The following is a 16,378-nucleotide window of genomic DNA, read 5'->3' as shown; positions in this document are numbered from 1 at the left end:
ATAGAGGACTTTTACAGAAACTTTCGGAATATCGAAAAATGTAAACTGAATTTCGTTCACTAGTTCGCGTCGGTTTAATTTGTAGACGAATTTTGTTCTATAAATCTTACTTATCAAAGTTTTATTTATTAATAGCTGATATATAGTTGACAATTTTTGACAACTGATAAATGACAGTTTAATATAAGTTTACTTTTTAGAAAGCATAAAATACATTTAAAAAATATTAATTCCTATTTATATCCTTTTCTTATGTATGCATATTTACCGATAATAATATATGATAAATAATATAAGTAATGATTTATGGATTCATTTGATAGAAGATATTTGATTTACTCGATGTAAGAAAGTATAAATTCAATCATTTCCAAGAGAACAATTTCACTGAAAACAATTTCACGTAGTATTTTGGAAAGCTTCGATTCAGAGGGATGCAGAGAGATATATCTTTATTTTATATATAATCTTAATCATATTTACATGAAGTTACCAACTGAACTGCATTGTTGGAGAAGAAGATGCGTCTGTTGTTAGAGGTAAATTTGCATATGTTCCTATTCTCAACGTGAATACGAGGAAGGAATAAAATCAGGTCATTGAATAAATATAAGAATGCGTAAATATACTTTACTTTTTTTTTCTTTCATATGCATGGATAAAAATGATTTACGAAATGGAGAAATTTTTTTCACTCCTTTTTTTCTTCTCCAAACCGCACTGATTATAAGCATTCTCAAAGAGGATAGAGATACGCTTTTAGCAGCTTTTCTCAACCTATCATCTTGCTTCCTTTTATATGCTCGTTCCTCTATATAAGACGTTGTTTACAGGGTACACGTTATCTGTCAGGCACATTAAAGCACGCGTTCTTTTCCCTCATTATTATAGAACGCTCGCCATGATATACAATGAAATCTATCCGTCTGGAATTATTATAACATATTCACTAGCCGTGACGTTTTAATAATATTTTTTACATTATAATATATATAGTCACGAGAGGCTTTATTCGATCGATATGTTAACGTATATGATATATTTCGCGAGATAAATTAGCGTATATGATAAGTGATCATTTATAAGCGGGGTTTTAATAAAAAAACTATACAATTTAAAAATGACCAGTTTAAGTGGTACGTTTCGTGTTATGAATGCCGGATCGATACTAGTAAAGATGAAAGATAGGTTCGTGGTTGTTACGGAGGTCGTTGAAACGTACTCGTTTTCCTCAAGATTTATTTATTTATTTTTTTCATTGCCTAGGGGATTGTATCTATCTCTCGCAATAAATCGCTAGAAACATCGCAAATTATGTAAGATAATGTATCTTTTAGAAAAAGGAATTCTTAAGCACGGAATGATGTTTGCGTTCTAATTAAAAGTTGAAAAGAGTGGCATTTAGGACACGCTTTTAGGACTGAAATATTTATTTCTTCGATGTATGTTAATACATTTTTATGTTCGAGACGAGAATATATTACTCTTCAACCGCAAAAAGATTCTTGAGTCAAAGCGTTCTATTTAGTATTTATCTTTAGTATATACGAGGTGGATTGGCTTTTGCCAAGTTTCTTCGCGTCACGCTTGCGCGGCTTTTCGAGGCGAGCTTTTGAGCTTTCGAGTCGCACTGGTAACGGAGACACGTGGAGTCGCTTGTTCGTTCGTTACCAAGTTTTACGCTCGTCACGAGTTTCTTTAACTGCGGTAAAGTGACGTTTCATTGGTGAACTATATTCGATTGTGGTCAAGGAAGAAAAGTGATGATATCTTTTTTCCTTTTTCAAACTATTTTTCAAAAATTTATTTACAAACGTGGTGTTAAAAAATTAATCGGTCGACGAACGATTTGAAAATGTATTAGATACGCGTTAAACACTTTTCTACTTGTGTTTGAGCCGTGTAAAATTTAAACGTTTTATAATAAGAGTTATTTAGAGTTATGTCATGTTAACTACGTAGATTTTTTGTTTTTGTCATACCGATTATTGATTCATTGATAAGGTACGATTTATTCCTTTCTCTCTCTCTTTTTCTTTTTCTCTTTCTCTCTCTTTCTCTATTGTATAGTTATAAACTAATATTCGCAATTTGACAAAATTCTTTTACAGGTAGATATCTGCATCCAATATTTGGCTTTAGGGAGTTATTGAAACGTAAAATGAAGAATTTTATTATTCTTTGGGTTCTTCGTGATTTTTGTAAGATAAAGTAAAAATATGATCCGATATCGAGTCGAGTACGTCTGGAGAGGGAATAAAGAACTCGACCCTTTTGTAAAGTACGTAGAAACGCTTGTCGACGCAAGCACGTCACGAACGGAGAAGAGTACTCGATCATTTGTTCCTGAACCGTGTATACCGTGGTAGACTACCAACGATTGATTTGGCATGCTCTCTTGTGTATGCTGTAGAGAGCGAAAGCGAGAGATGGAGATAGAGAGAGAGAGAGAGAGAGAGACACTTGGTTTCGAGGTTGATAGGAATTTATCGGTGGAATGTCATGTATTACGGATGCCAATTATACCGTCGAAATAGATTGAATGTAACAATATATAAGAATTGTAGAAAATATTTTGTGAAATTCAATTGTGATGACCGGAGTTCGTGTATTTCCATTCGTATTCGTAACCGCAATGGATATACCGCTATTTCACGCGATTTGATCGAGATATATATACACACAGACACATTCACATATGGACACATATGTATAAATAAAAAGTATCACGTATAGTATATATATGCAGTTGCTTGATGAATTGTTTCGTTATTTCACTGATATTTTTGTGCGTACTATGCAGATTTTTTATTTTCGATGTTCTAATATAATCATATTGCCATCTGTAGTTCGTGAAACGTGTGTATTGGAAGAAGAAATATTAAATAAAAATATTGCGTTATATTTTGCCAAGATTTACACCAACTTATAGTTGATAAGCGTGAAACGAAGAGTTAATCAAAAGTTGGAGGATTTCTCGACGCTATTAGTCTCACCTTGCCCTCGGCGAGAGCTAACGTTTACTAGGATTAAGCGATTAAATCGTTCTATAATAATATTTTTTTTCTTAGATTTTATTCGACGGGATTTATTATTGACGACGGTGATAATCGATAAATGATAATTCAAAAATTAACAATAATTCTGTGACAGAAACGCCGTGTTAAATAAATTTTTGATATGATTAACGTCGAAAATAATATCATTTACAAGTTTATCTTTTATCAGTGGAGTGTTTAAATAGTGAATGTAAAACATTGGTGTCGTAAAAATGAATAAGGACGAAGAAAATACTAAACACAAAGAAGAAATGAAAGAATCATCGATCCCGTCAGCACCTTTACACTCTTATCCGCATCAAAAGATCTTCAAAAAGTGCAAAAGTGCGACTTTTCATCTGGACGGTGCAATTTATACGATAGGTAAATCTCGAAAATATTTTACATAATTTCATTATTTTATGTTAATGTCTTCTGTAACTCTGATGCAACTTTGACGAAAGTCTTTGATTTACGACGATTAACTTTTCCGAATTATGTTTATTTTAGAAGTGTTTTAACTTTTTCTAAATTTTGCATTTATAATTTCTATTTTGCTTACGAGTGGAGATCGTCAATGCACATTTAACATTAAACAATAAAATCACACAATGAATACTTGTGTTTTATTCAACAACTATTTCATTTGGCGAGATATCGAGCATTCGGTTTTAATAATAAATGTATTATAAATAATGTATTATAAAATATAAAAAAATATGGAACTGAGATAAATGCACACACACACACACACACACATATATATATATATATTGGATGCATTATGCTAGTAGTATATAGACTCTTTCTCAATCTTCTTACTGATACGTAAAGACTATTTTTCAGTATCAAACATTTTTTTTATGCTATATATATCGTGATTCTTGAATATAGAAATTTGCCATTGAAAATATCAGAATATTCAAAAGAGGAATTTTCCCCATTTATATTTTTTCTCATTAATATCGTAAACTTTTTGTCTTTAGATATTCATCTGATAGTTATAGGAAAAGTGATTATTGGAAAAAGAAAGAATTTTGATCGAGCAGTAGTTTTAGTTATATATAGTCGGACGTAGCTGGCAGTAGTCGAGAGATAATTTCGTCAGGCAGTAGTAAAAAGCTGGCTGACTAAAAGCGTTCTACAACGATAATAATATATAAAGTGTCGAGTACGTGTTACTTATTTGTACGGTAGTAAATATGGATTTTTACCGATATTTTACATCGAGGTTACAGTTACAACACTGATACCGGAAATAGAGAACGTTCTACTTTGCAACTTTTCTTATCTATTCCTTTCTGCACGCGAATACTGCTTGGTCACGGCATTAGAGAATAGAGTTAAATATTGATTTTCAATTTATTTCACGATAGTACACTATTTTTAACGCATAGATATAAATTTATCATTCAAGCGTAATAAAAACTTTCATTAAGGAACGCCTTTAATTGTCATTGGAAACTAAGTAGTAGTCTATACCGAATTTTTGCGTAATAAATAGATTATTGTAAAGATATTTATCAAATATATCTGAAAATTATTAAACAGAAAACTGCAAGTTGAGATATTTCATATTTTATCCTTAAAATGGTTTACAAAATGATGAAAATGAAACGAGTGAAAGATCATTATTATTTTTCATCTCGGTATACCTATGTTTGATTCGTTCGATGAAAAGTGGAATGATACGAAGAAAAGGAAGACGAAAAGAGAAGAAAAAACGTTTATTTGCATGAGATAGTATTCTGCGCGAAGAATGACCGATGGAAAGCAGGAAGGAAGGAAGGAAGGAAGGAAGGTGAGAGAGAAAAATTCAAAAGAGACTGCATTTGCCCGTTAAAACTCGATACTTATGCGGTTCTCGCGTCACCAGAAAAATAGGGGCTTCAGAGTTATCGCGCGTAAATCATCTTCTGGGATCAAGCTACAGAATGTCGAGTTATATCTAGAGAATGCTTTCGTATTTGTATTTTCATCGCGATCGTATTTTCACTAGCGATATTTGAGAGAAGAGATGTTGGCATCGAGTGATTTTATCGTAGGATTCGTTGAAAATAATTCTTTGTAGACGTAGACGATAATTACGTTATTATTTATTACGTTCCTATTCCGATTGTATTTGTGAAAACAAAAATATCATTTACTAAGCTACAATATTTTAAAAGAGATATGGGGTATATGGGAGGGAAAAGGACTTGTTAAATCTTTACCCAAATGAAAGTAAGAACGATCGTACTTAATCGATTTATGTTTGAATCGTACTAACTGATGTTACTAAATTTTCTAGCACGAGCATTATATTCATTATATTTCAAGTACAATTTTTATATAATTATCCCTAGCTTATTATTTCTATAATAATATATATATATATATCCATAGCTTATTGTTTCTATGAATATACATATCTCTAATGATAGGTGGTATTTATATACAGACTTGTAAACACGATGACAATTGTATGGATTAAATTGCAACTCACGTTAGAATACGGGAAAATAACAAAATATCTACAGCTAGTGGATATTTTATAACGACAATGCAATACGCGTGACTCTGCATTCAAATACGCATTCTTGATAGCGTTATACATACATACATACATATTACGTTTGAAATTCTAGGCTTGCATCTGTTCGGAACTTCTGAGATTACTAATATCGTGGTATTGATATCATTTTTAACCTATTTTCAACAACATACAACTCGGATGTACATGCATTTGTAGCCTTTTACGTAAGATAGAAAACATATATTTTTCGCACGGCAAGAAATTGATCATTTATACGTGCTGTCATTGACAAATACCTTGGGTTTACAATTTATAGCCGAGATCGTTGAAAATGTTATAACCTCTGATATCGTATAAGAGAGTTAGATGTCGCAATATTTTTTCATCAATAAAATAAATTATGTCGCTATTGGTCCGGATCATAATGATCTCCGACGAGAATATAAAAAGAATTTGCTAGAAATTCGCTTGATATCTTAATCCCTCATTCCTAGACAACTGGGACAAATTGAAATCACGAATCAGGAGAAAATAGATTACTCATAAAACGAATAGAATAACGTATAATGGCTGACGTTATTTCAATCAAGAAACTCAGGCATATATCGATTTTATGTAATCCTTTTGACTTTGACGATTACTTATTTATTCCTCTTTCTCTTTTTCTCAGTGACTTAATTATACTTATAGTGTTTTTTTTTTTTTTAATAGATATTGCTAGGATATAATGTATACTTTTTATATACCTATATAAAAAGAAAAGAGACGAAAAAGTTTATATCTCGATCATGAGTAGGTTGTTTTTTATGCTTCTAAGGTCATCTATTTCCCGGGATAAGTTAATAAAGGAGCTTCGAAATTTGCAATCATTTTTCATCGTGATTTTTATACATCAACGAATCTTGATTAAGTAAGATAAATCGAATTGAAAAACTACATTTTGTTTTTTTCGAAGATGTAAGTAAATTATTTTATTCGTTAAATGTGATTTGTCAATCTCAATTACCATTTGTTTGCCAATTTTCTTTACTATCTACAAGTCGTTTAGAATTTCGTAGCACGCGATCAAGTTACAGGATTTCGGAGAGTTAGATTAAAGGGATCTTACGAAGAAATAAACTCTCGTTACACAGCATGATAATGTGAAAATCAAGAGAAATTCGATGAGAAATATACACACACAGCTCGCACACATATTTAATACGTATTGATGCACAAATAGAGAGTTGGAAATATATACGTACATATGCGTGTAGATTCATCGAGGCCATATAATTGCTTTAAATTTTGATGGGATGATGGAATAATTAAGTTTCAGAAAATATATTACTAGAAGCTAATGCATGTTATGAATTAGGTGGCTATATCCGTTATGAACCTATATAAACGCTATATTAGTTGATAATTTAGTTCACTTACATATACTGCCATAACATTTAACGATTATTACGATTTTATTCTGATCCTTACGATACTACTAGACGACAATACTGTCATGGTTTTTTTTCGATTTAATAAATTGTATATTATTAGAAGAGACACGAAAAGATAGACGCGTATTTTTAAAGGTAAAATTGGATCGGACGATGATTGCGCCCCGAAGGGAAAACGTTTTGTTTCTCTTTTCTTTTTTTTTTTTTGACCGTTTCCTGTTTCCTACACATCGACAACTTTAATTTCATTTTTGTAGATTCTCTTTAACGCTTTCCTTCGGGCACTTCAACACCAGTGCTTGCCGTTATTTTGTTAATATATAGTTCTTCTGCGATAGTTTTATGATGTTGGAGTGGTATATCGAGTCGAAAAGACATTGTCAATTTCATCAATGCAATTACTCTTTTCCTATATCGTGGGAGATTAAGTTATAAATGAAAAAGGTATTATCAAAAGATTGAATTTTGTTCATTTTCATACTTAGTATATAGAGAAAATCATATAAGTATTATACATATATCTACCTATAAAACTCATAATATATTGTGATCTTTTCTTTTAATGAAATGATTTAACGTTACGTATTTAAAAATTCATTGAAATTAAAAAATGCATTACTTTATTTATCTACGTATCTTTCGTCAGAATAGAAAATTCATTTTATCGATGCAATCAATTTTTTTCAATCATCGCCATTGTTTCAAGTAATTGTCTCTCTGTCATTGAAAAGTACAATGGTTGTTCACGATAAAAATTAAATTGCGAGAAATCGTGATACGAATTCAACGCAAAATTAATAGCGAGGAAAAGGTTTATAGATCGCGATTGTTTGCAAAGAGATTGAATGGCCTACATGGCGATACAATTTTAAAATTCAATAGCGCTGAGAAAAGATGTATTAAAATCGCATCGCGTTTGTTGTTTTAATAAATACCATTATAATGTTTCTTTTACGTCAAATGCAGTATCTTATATTCGCATTTTTGAAAACATCGTTATTGAAAATGTTAGCATGCTGTTTGTTTCATCGTAAATTTCTGCTAATTTTATGTTTATAGTATAAATTAATCGAAAGAGTTAACATGTTTAACATAAAATTAATATTGATAATACCAAAGAAAATTAACGCCATTCGTGGTAATAGTATTTATATAAATTTGAGAAATTTACGTATCACGGGTGGATTATTTCCTAGGATAATTTTCACGTTATTTCGTGAAACTCGACTCTCGTCTAGCGTATAACATAAAGGTCGAGAGGTTTTTACGCTTTTAAAGCGGCTCGTAGTTTTTCCTGAAAAGTCTTAAAATCCTTTTTTTTCTAGCAAGTTTCCATATTTGAGATTTGACACAGATATTTAACACTTCTATTTAATTTTTATTCTTATTTTTACAATAAAGAGAGAGAGAGAGAGAGAGAGGAAGAAAGCGAAGTAGATAAAATAAAAAAAAGATTATGTTTAAGGTTTTAAACATAGATAAAGAAAATGGGAATCGGTAGTTTATTAACTAAAATGGATTGGCAAAATCATCATAATTCAAGTGACCTCAACCGACGCAATCTAAAAAATTCACTTCTATATTTTTTTTAAGATCGTTTCGAAAACTTTTATGCGATATAAGATGATATTTGACTTTTGATATCGAACGATATTAAATATTAATGACTTTCAAACTTTTCGTTAGATATAAAAATTTCTTTTTCGCGAACTGATATAAAAAGAAATTTACATTCATTTGATAAATTGTAGCGTCAAGTTCTTCAATTTTCGAAACGAAAATAAAGATGCTTTTTTTGTTTTTTTTTGTTTAGTAGAAACTAGCTAGTTTTCCGTCTTGTGCGACATTGAGATGGTGAGATTCGTGACTTAGGATAATAGATCGTATTTGTAAACTTGACAGGACGAGGAACTGTCCGTCGCTTGTTGACCTTGCTTGATATAAATCTACGGCAGTCTAGTTTAAGGATCGTTCGCATACACATGTGCTAGTAAATCATATATCATTCCATTTATCGTGAATGCGATTACAATCTACAAACGCGTTAGTATTTGATATACGTTATAATAAAAACGCACGAAGAAGATAAAACTTCACTTATACGTACGTATTAACTCAATTAGTATTATACGATAAATTATCCGAATAGCCTAATAATTTTCGAATGATTACTGACATTGATGAAAAGTAAATAATAGTGACTGGCATGATGCTACGTAATAAAAGCCAATAGCATTGATAAATCATTCTTTCGCGTTCGTAGAATATCGTACGTGCTTGAGTTTCGTTTGTCTACATATTTTACTCGTACGAAGAACCCCGTATATTACTTCTTTTATCAGAGAAGAGCTCGTCAAAGTCATGATCTTGACCTTCCAAACGAAAACAGTATTCATGTTAAAGATGAACCGATCTACCAGGATTATTTAATATCTCTTTACATATTTCGATTTTTAAATTCTAATTTTTATACTTCACGATGAGTTTGACGATTTTATCGCGATTTAATATCATTCATGCGATTATATAAAATTTCAATAGACTTTTTAGGGCTAAACACGAGCGTCGAGAAATTGATATGCGTAAGACCATATGAATTTTAATGTTAATTAATTTTCTGTAATTTAAATTTCATGCGTTTACGTGTATATTGATTAATTCAACGCAGGTTGTCCGTTCGATTGTGATAGTTGATGTAACGATAAAAAGTACTTGATTAGAAGGAAATGCGGCGTTTTAACATTGTCAACTGTTAATATCCTTTTTGTTAATTCCCTCGAGATTGAACGGAAATGTCGGTGTCTGCAGTAATATCCGGCAGAGGTCGATAAAGCAGGGAACGCATGCCTTCAACAAGTTTACAAATCTCCTGCAATTGTGGAATATGATGGAAGTTTGAAGGGAAGGCTATCGCGATAGGGTAGAAAACTGTAATCAAACGTTGGTAACTTTATTTTGTTTCAGTTTTTCCTATTAAAATTTTTTTTTATTAAGAAAATAACATTATTTGAAATAATTCGTAGAAGAAATCGAAAGATTGTATAAATTAAAAGGAGAATTAGGAACACTAGAGATAAATCTATTAGCTATAGGTTTTACATTTGGTATATAATCATTTAGTACATTAAACGCTTTATAGGTCGATCGTAATTTCCAAATTCAATAAATGGTGAATATTAAACGCTAGAGTGTATATACAATTTGTAAATTTAATTAAAGTCCTATATCCGATAATTGATTATTATTTTTAACGTGAATTAACAATAGCTATTATTAATAAATAATTAATACGGCAAATATATTTTGTGATATTGATTTTATAAATGTGCCTTTTCTGATAATAAAGTTTCTATAGGATGGATTTAGGAACGACAACATTTTCACGTTATTTGCCGACTTTATGGACTTCCGTCGCTTTTGGCGTATCTATCGATTATAGTAGGAGGAAGAAGAAAGTGGGATGGGATGGGATGGAGTTTGTAAAGATATGTAGAGCGATTAAACGATGTATGTACGTAAGATATAAAAGGTGTGAGTATTTGAATGGTAGCGTAAAAATATTAGTTATCTATCACTTTGCATTTTCTTTTCTGTGTATAAAACTTTGATTGAGGAAAATTTTTCTCACGAAAGATATCTGCTTTAAAAATATTGGAAAGTATAAATGAAGATATCCAAGCCAACTTCGCGTACGTGCAACCGAAAGGAAATTTATGCGGTACACGTTTTTTAAATAATTTTATGAGATTAAAACTAGAAAATCGGTTATTTCCTGTAATTGGTCTAGGAACGTCTAATGCAGTCGCACATATTCCAGTCACGTGTATTCGCCATTTAGTATTACTCATGCGTTAGATCATAATTTTTTTCGTGGCATCGATTATAATAAGTGATAGGAACTCTTTGGTTTCTATATTACCGCATAAGTCCATTGGTATTTTACGGCAACCTGCTGCAAAATCAAGCACGAGTGTTTACAGGTTTTCCTTGCTCCAGCTTTTTTCATTCTCCTATGACACACTTTGTAGTGGGACGTCGGCATTTTTCATACAAAGTTCAAATTCTAGGGTTTGTTTATGACGTAACGATTTTCTCGCAATATTACTTCGTGTCGCCAAATACGTTCTCCTACTCGTATTTATAAATTTTACATAAAAGTCATGTTACTTTGAAAAGAAAAAAGATTTGAAAAATTCGAAACTTGTTCGCCGAATATCATTTGATTTTCAAACGCTTGCAAAATGTTCATTAAACATTTCTTAATATAATAAATGTAAAACGTCTCGTGACAATTTTCCTAGGAATAGTATTTCACGTTAGAGACCGACTGAGATTAAAACGGTAACCGGGAATGTCAGTAAATCTTGGTGAAATTAAACTGCATGAAATTAGACTGAGCTTTTGGTATTAGTCATTTGAATTGAGTTATGATTCATATATAAATGTCATCACCGATTAGCATCTGCCATTTCGCCTTTCTTTAATGTTTCTCTAACGAACTATCAGTTTTTTTATCTTACAATATTAATTGTGGAAAAGAAAAGGAAAAGATCAAAGGAAACACGTAATAGTAGATTGTTAATTTAAAGCTACTCGTTCAGTAAATGCTTTTGCGAGTTAATTATAATAATGAGGAAATGATTTTCTGACGCAGTATATTTACAGCAGCTATAGAGAAGCAAGTTCGGACTTACAAACTACTCCTGATACTTTTAGAATTTGAATTTGCGTTATAAAGTCGACAGGTGTATAATGCATACGTTGCGTGGAGTCTGTACGTTCGCGTAACCGCGTACGTTGTCGCATATTAATGGTCGTATCTATGTGTCATTACGGGTTAAAGTAAAATTTAGAAACAAGCAATCGGATAACTATGAACTTATCGAAATTTCAATCATTTCATTTTTATCCTGCCCCGTTTATAATCTTGAACACATCGATCCCGTTCACCTTCAAACTCGTTAATAAATCAGATAAAAAGTTGCTCGGACTACAAATTCGTGCAAGCTGAGAATGTTTTTCTAGAAGACAAAGCTTTTCCTGCTCTTAAAGGAGTTTAATGCACCGATAGAAGATAAAGCATATACCCGCTGTAAAATACAAACTAGATGTTCAGACAAGCGAATCCGGATAACATCGGTACAATCGGCTTGAGAGCATTACAGTGAAAGCTCGATAATTAATACCTTAATAATTATCGTGAAATTCCGATTTGATCCGAGTTTAACGTTATCCGAATATCGTTTCTAAAAGCGAGCTCCGAGAAAATTCACGCACCGTAAAAATGTTTCAAAAATAATACCCATAGAATTATATACATAGCTGGAGGGAGATAGATCTGCGATCATGTTCCGTAATTAATTTCATTTTTTCATACTCTTTGATATAATTTTTGATGGATATGGAAAAAAAATTTTAAAAGGTAAATTTTTTTTCGAAAATCCTATCATTTTTTTCTCTCGATCGTTTAACGATGGATTAATTCATGCATTAATCGAAGGTCTAGTGCTCTACTGCAACGGTCGCCATTAAGCGCGCTCGGTGATAAACGGCAAAATGCCGTATTATCTCGGGTCATATCTTTTAGCGGGTCGTACTGATAAAAACGTCTCAACGTCGTTATTATATACGGAAACGGAACACCCGGACGTACGTACGTATGTACATATATACGAACGTTTGACGGCGACGAAATTCGAAAACTTTTATGCCCTTGAGACTTGAAGTTCCTTCCAAATGGATTTAACCGATTATAGTAGCTTGACTTTACGATTTCTAAACCTAAAAGCGACGTTCGCAGTGTATATGTCAAATTTTTCACCGTAATAAAATTATTCTTATTTTATTTTGGTGTACCTAGTTTGTTTTATTTTCTGTCCGCTTTGAGTTCGGCGAACTTTTTCTTCGTTACATTTTCTTCTAAATCGGGAATGACGTTCGTCCTGGTAAGTACATATCTACCCCAGCCTTTTTACCGAGAATCCACGTGGGTCTGTCTCAAGAACGTTGCGAGGGAGCTACTCCGGGTGTTGGTGACTTACTCTTCAAATGTGCGCCTTGGTACTCACGTTAATGAGAAAAAAGAAAGCATGCGATTCTACTTGGAATTTTCTTGACTTAATTCGTCCTACATATTTGAATCAGACGAGAATAAAGTTTTTTATAGCGATCAATAGTAAAAGATATTTTTCTTCTACGTCGATGGTGAGACGAGGTAGGTTACTTTTATGGTGATTGAGATAATCGAGGTATCGATCGAGGGACGTACGAGGACGTAATACGGTCCAGTGGCGCTCGGTGAGCGTAGAATATTGGATAATTCGCACGTAAAAGTCACTCGAATAAAAATGTAACACGGACTGAGTTTAGGAAACCGAACTCAGTGAGCTCGGTGTTCGATCGGATGAAATATATTACTTGCGAGAAAAGAATTCCTCGACTCTTTTCAAGTTCCACCTCGTAGTTTGATAAATTCACTACGTAGAACATAAATACACATTTTAATATTTTTCGTTTCTACTAAAGAATGCAAATGTTAAAGCAAATATTGTAGTTCGAATACGTTTTACACGGGTTCCTCACCTTGCATTTCTTGCTTTTTCATAAATATTGCGGAAAGAAACATCTGTTTTTTTTTTGCTTATTGTTTCCTAGCTACTGTCAACTTTAACAATAATAAATTCAAGAGAAATCGTTGACAATTTTTAATCTTAACAAGTTGGCTTTGTTTTCTTTATCATTTCGCCGAAAAAAAATTTTCTCTAAGAGATTAGGTATATTTCGTAACTTCCGTAAGATTATCTTCTTATGCAAAATAGTGAGAGTTAAACGTAAATTTTCAAGAGTAGAAGCACGTGGGAGCGGTTGGATCGGAATGACGTCTCTGGAAAGTTGGAAGAAAACCGTAAAGTTCTTGAAGAAGAACGACGTAAAAAGCTCCATTGAAAGCGAGACTTGCCTCGAAGTGAGGGTTACTATTATTCGATCGTTTTTCCAAGATGTTATATTCGCTTTTCAGAGTCTATATCTTTTCTCGCATGAAAATCACACGGAATGTATCCTACAAAATCATGGAAATCTGGCCTGATGTGTGGAAAAGCGAAGGAGGTTGTACGTGTTTTCACTGCATTGACTTTACGTATCTCCGTATTTCTTTTCCTACTATTCAGCATTCGGGACTGCGATTTTCACATATTTTCGAGGAAAACGAAACGTGCTGAGTAATATGTAAACAAGGAAATCGTATAATGAAATTTAAAGTTGTATTCATTTGCTATTCAATATGTTTTAATTTTAATTTTAATTATTTTCAATAAACATTGATTTTATAATTATTTATTTTATAACAAAACAATACTTGTCAATTATCAATTAACAGCACCAACTATCGCGTAATTTTCTGAGTTTACAGATTGAATTTAGCATTATTTTATATTTAGCGACGATTCCGTGAAAATTCTCAGGACGACAATGAAAAAATAATCGCGGAGATTTCATGAATCTCTTAGTATTAAACATTCGTTGGGTCGTTAAGAGTAGGTAATTATCTCTGATGAGAAATGCAATACTACGGTGCTATTATATACGCGAAGGGATGGTTGAGCTTTAATATTGCGAAGGTCGAAGTTACGAGGTACTCTATGGAGCCCTTTACCAGGAGGACACATGATATTTCAAAGATAAAACGGATGAAGCAACTGGATATTCTTCTTCGATGTCCAGGTAGTGCTGAATTTTTCAAGCTCTCCCTTGAGAAAGATGCGAATGTTCCACTTGATTAAACGATTGTTCGACCCGTTGTGGCTAAAGGATTTGTAAGGTTGGAAGAAGGATGTTGGGAATTCGATAGCGCGAATAATATGTATTAGAAGATATGTTCACATTAATCAGTAATGAAGAAGCAGAAGTCGTACTAAAGCTGGAATAACGAGAAATAAGCTGTTTCAAGAATAATACCAGCTAACTCTGATCAATGCATATTCCGTAATTGTTCTTTAGACTTTAATTATATTCCCAGTCCAGTAATGACCTCCTTGACTATCGCTCGGATTTAATCGCTCGGTTTTAATTAATACGATAAGACGAACTTCATTTTTATTTAGATACTTTGTCGAAGAAATGAGTGTATGTTAGGAGACTGAAGGAGCTTTGAAAATGTGAAAGAATAGTTCAGAGAGAAAGTATAAGCTGAAAGAATATATGGAGTGAGTACAAGAGATATGTAGGTGGACATAATAGAGAGAAGAGATGACTGAAGCAGGAGGGTCCGTATATACTGCCGACAATCCGAGAGAAGAATGAAGACAAGATAGTAATCCAAGTAATCATAGAAAGATTATCGATTGAAGAAGTAGTAGAAAATCATTTAAGCATTTTTATTAGCAATCTTTATCAGCATTTTTATTAGAGTAAATTTTATTAAAGCCTTTTCGCGATGCCGTAGACCTATTGTTCACCCAATAAGATATATGTGTATACACACACACACACAGGAAGAGACCTCGATAAGAAGAGTAATTTGAACAAGCAAGAGAAGAGGCAAGGAGTATTGACTTCGCTAGAGGTCGTCGAGTCGCTATGGAACAATGAGTTAAGTTAAGTAGAAAGAAAGAGTTCTTATTAGACAGACAAACTGACAAGCTGAGCATCGTCTATCTCGTTCGAAATCTAATTTCATACGATCAACGAAGTCCTTTTTGCTTTGACGCTTTTGCGATCGAGCCTGTGTTAATCTTCCATGGTTCGTTCCATCAGACTTCTCTTTCTCGGTCCCTCGAGTCGAAATTTTTCGTGCAATCACGAACCATACAATATCTTTTCTCTTTATGATATTCCTCCGAAGAATATAAAAGAAAGGACAGAAGTCGTGCCAATCAGGAACGGAAGAGAAGAGATCGAAAGAACGATCGATCGGTAAGAACGTACGTACATACGTTAGCTTCGATAGTATTGGAAGGGTTTGAGTTGTGAGCGAGGAGGATCAGTGATGGTGGTGGTAGGGTCGTCAAAGGGAGCTTTCCGAGCCCAAACTCGGAGGTTAGGTAGTGGTATAGACACCTGAGGGTGCGGAGATAGAACAGACGGGTAAAAAGCAAGCTAGAGAGAAAGTACACGTCGACGGTACTTGGTGGGAAGGAGGGAGAAAGAATGAGAGCGAGTGGCGAGTTGGAGCGTGATAGAGGAAGAGGATGAAGTGAAGGGTGGGAGAGAGGTTAGAACGAGGTGGAGCTTTCGAATGGAGGTTCAGTTGTGGCGGTACCGCGCTTCGAGTCGCACGCGTTTCGCGTTCACGTTTTTCCTTAGATTCGCGCGTCCGGCCAAGCACGCGGTCTTTCTACTCGGACGATTTTATACAAAGGAATCGGTTCTATATTTTTTTTTCTTTTTATTTT

General features: G+C 33.1%; 1 protein-coding gene across 5 annotated transcripts in view; it reads left to right on the top strand.

The window, feature by feature from the left end:
- Nucleotides 1-16,378, top strand: part of LOC127066408 (dual specificity calcium/calmodulin-dependent 3',5'-cyclic nucleotide phosphodiesterase 1-like) — a 67,534-nt gene that overhangs the window by 11,768 nt on the left and 39,388 nt on the right. The window lies entirely within an intron of this gene.

This window comes from Vespula vulgaris, chromosome 9 (assembly GCF_905475345.1).
Source record: "Vespula vulgaris chromosome 9, iyVesVulg1.1, whole genome shotgun sequence".
Taxonomy (NCBI): Eukaryota; Metazoa; Arthropoda; class Insecta; order Hymenoptera; family Vespidae; genus Vespula; species Vespula vulgaris.
This window is presented reverse-complemented; position numbering and strand designations above follow the sequence as displayed.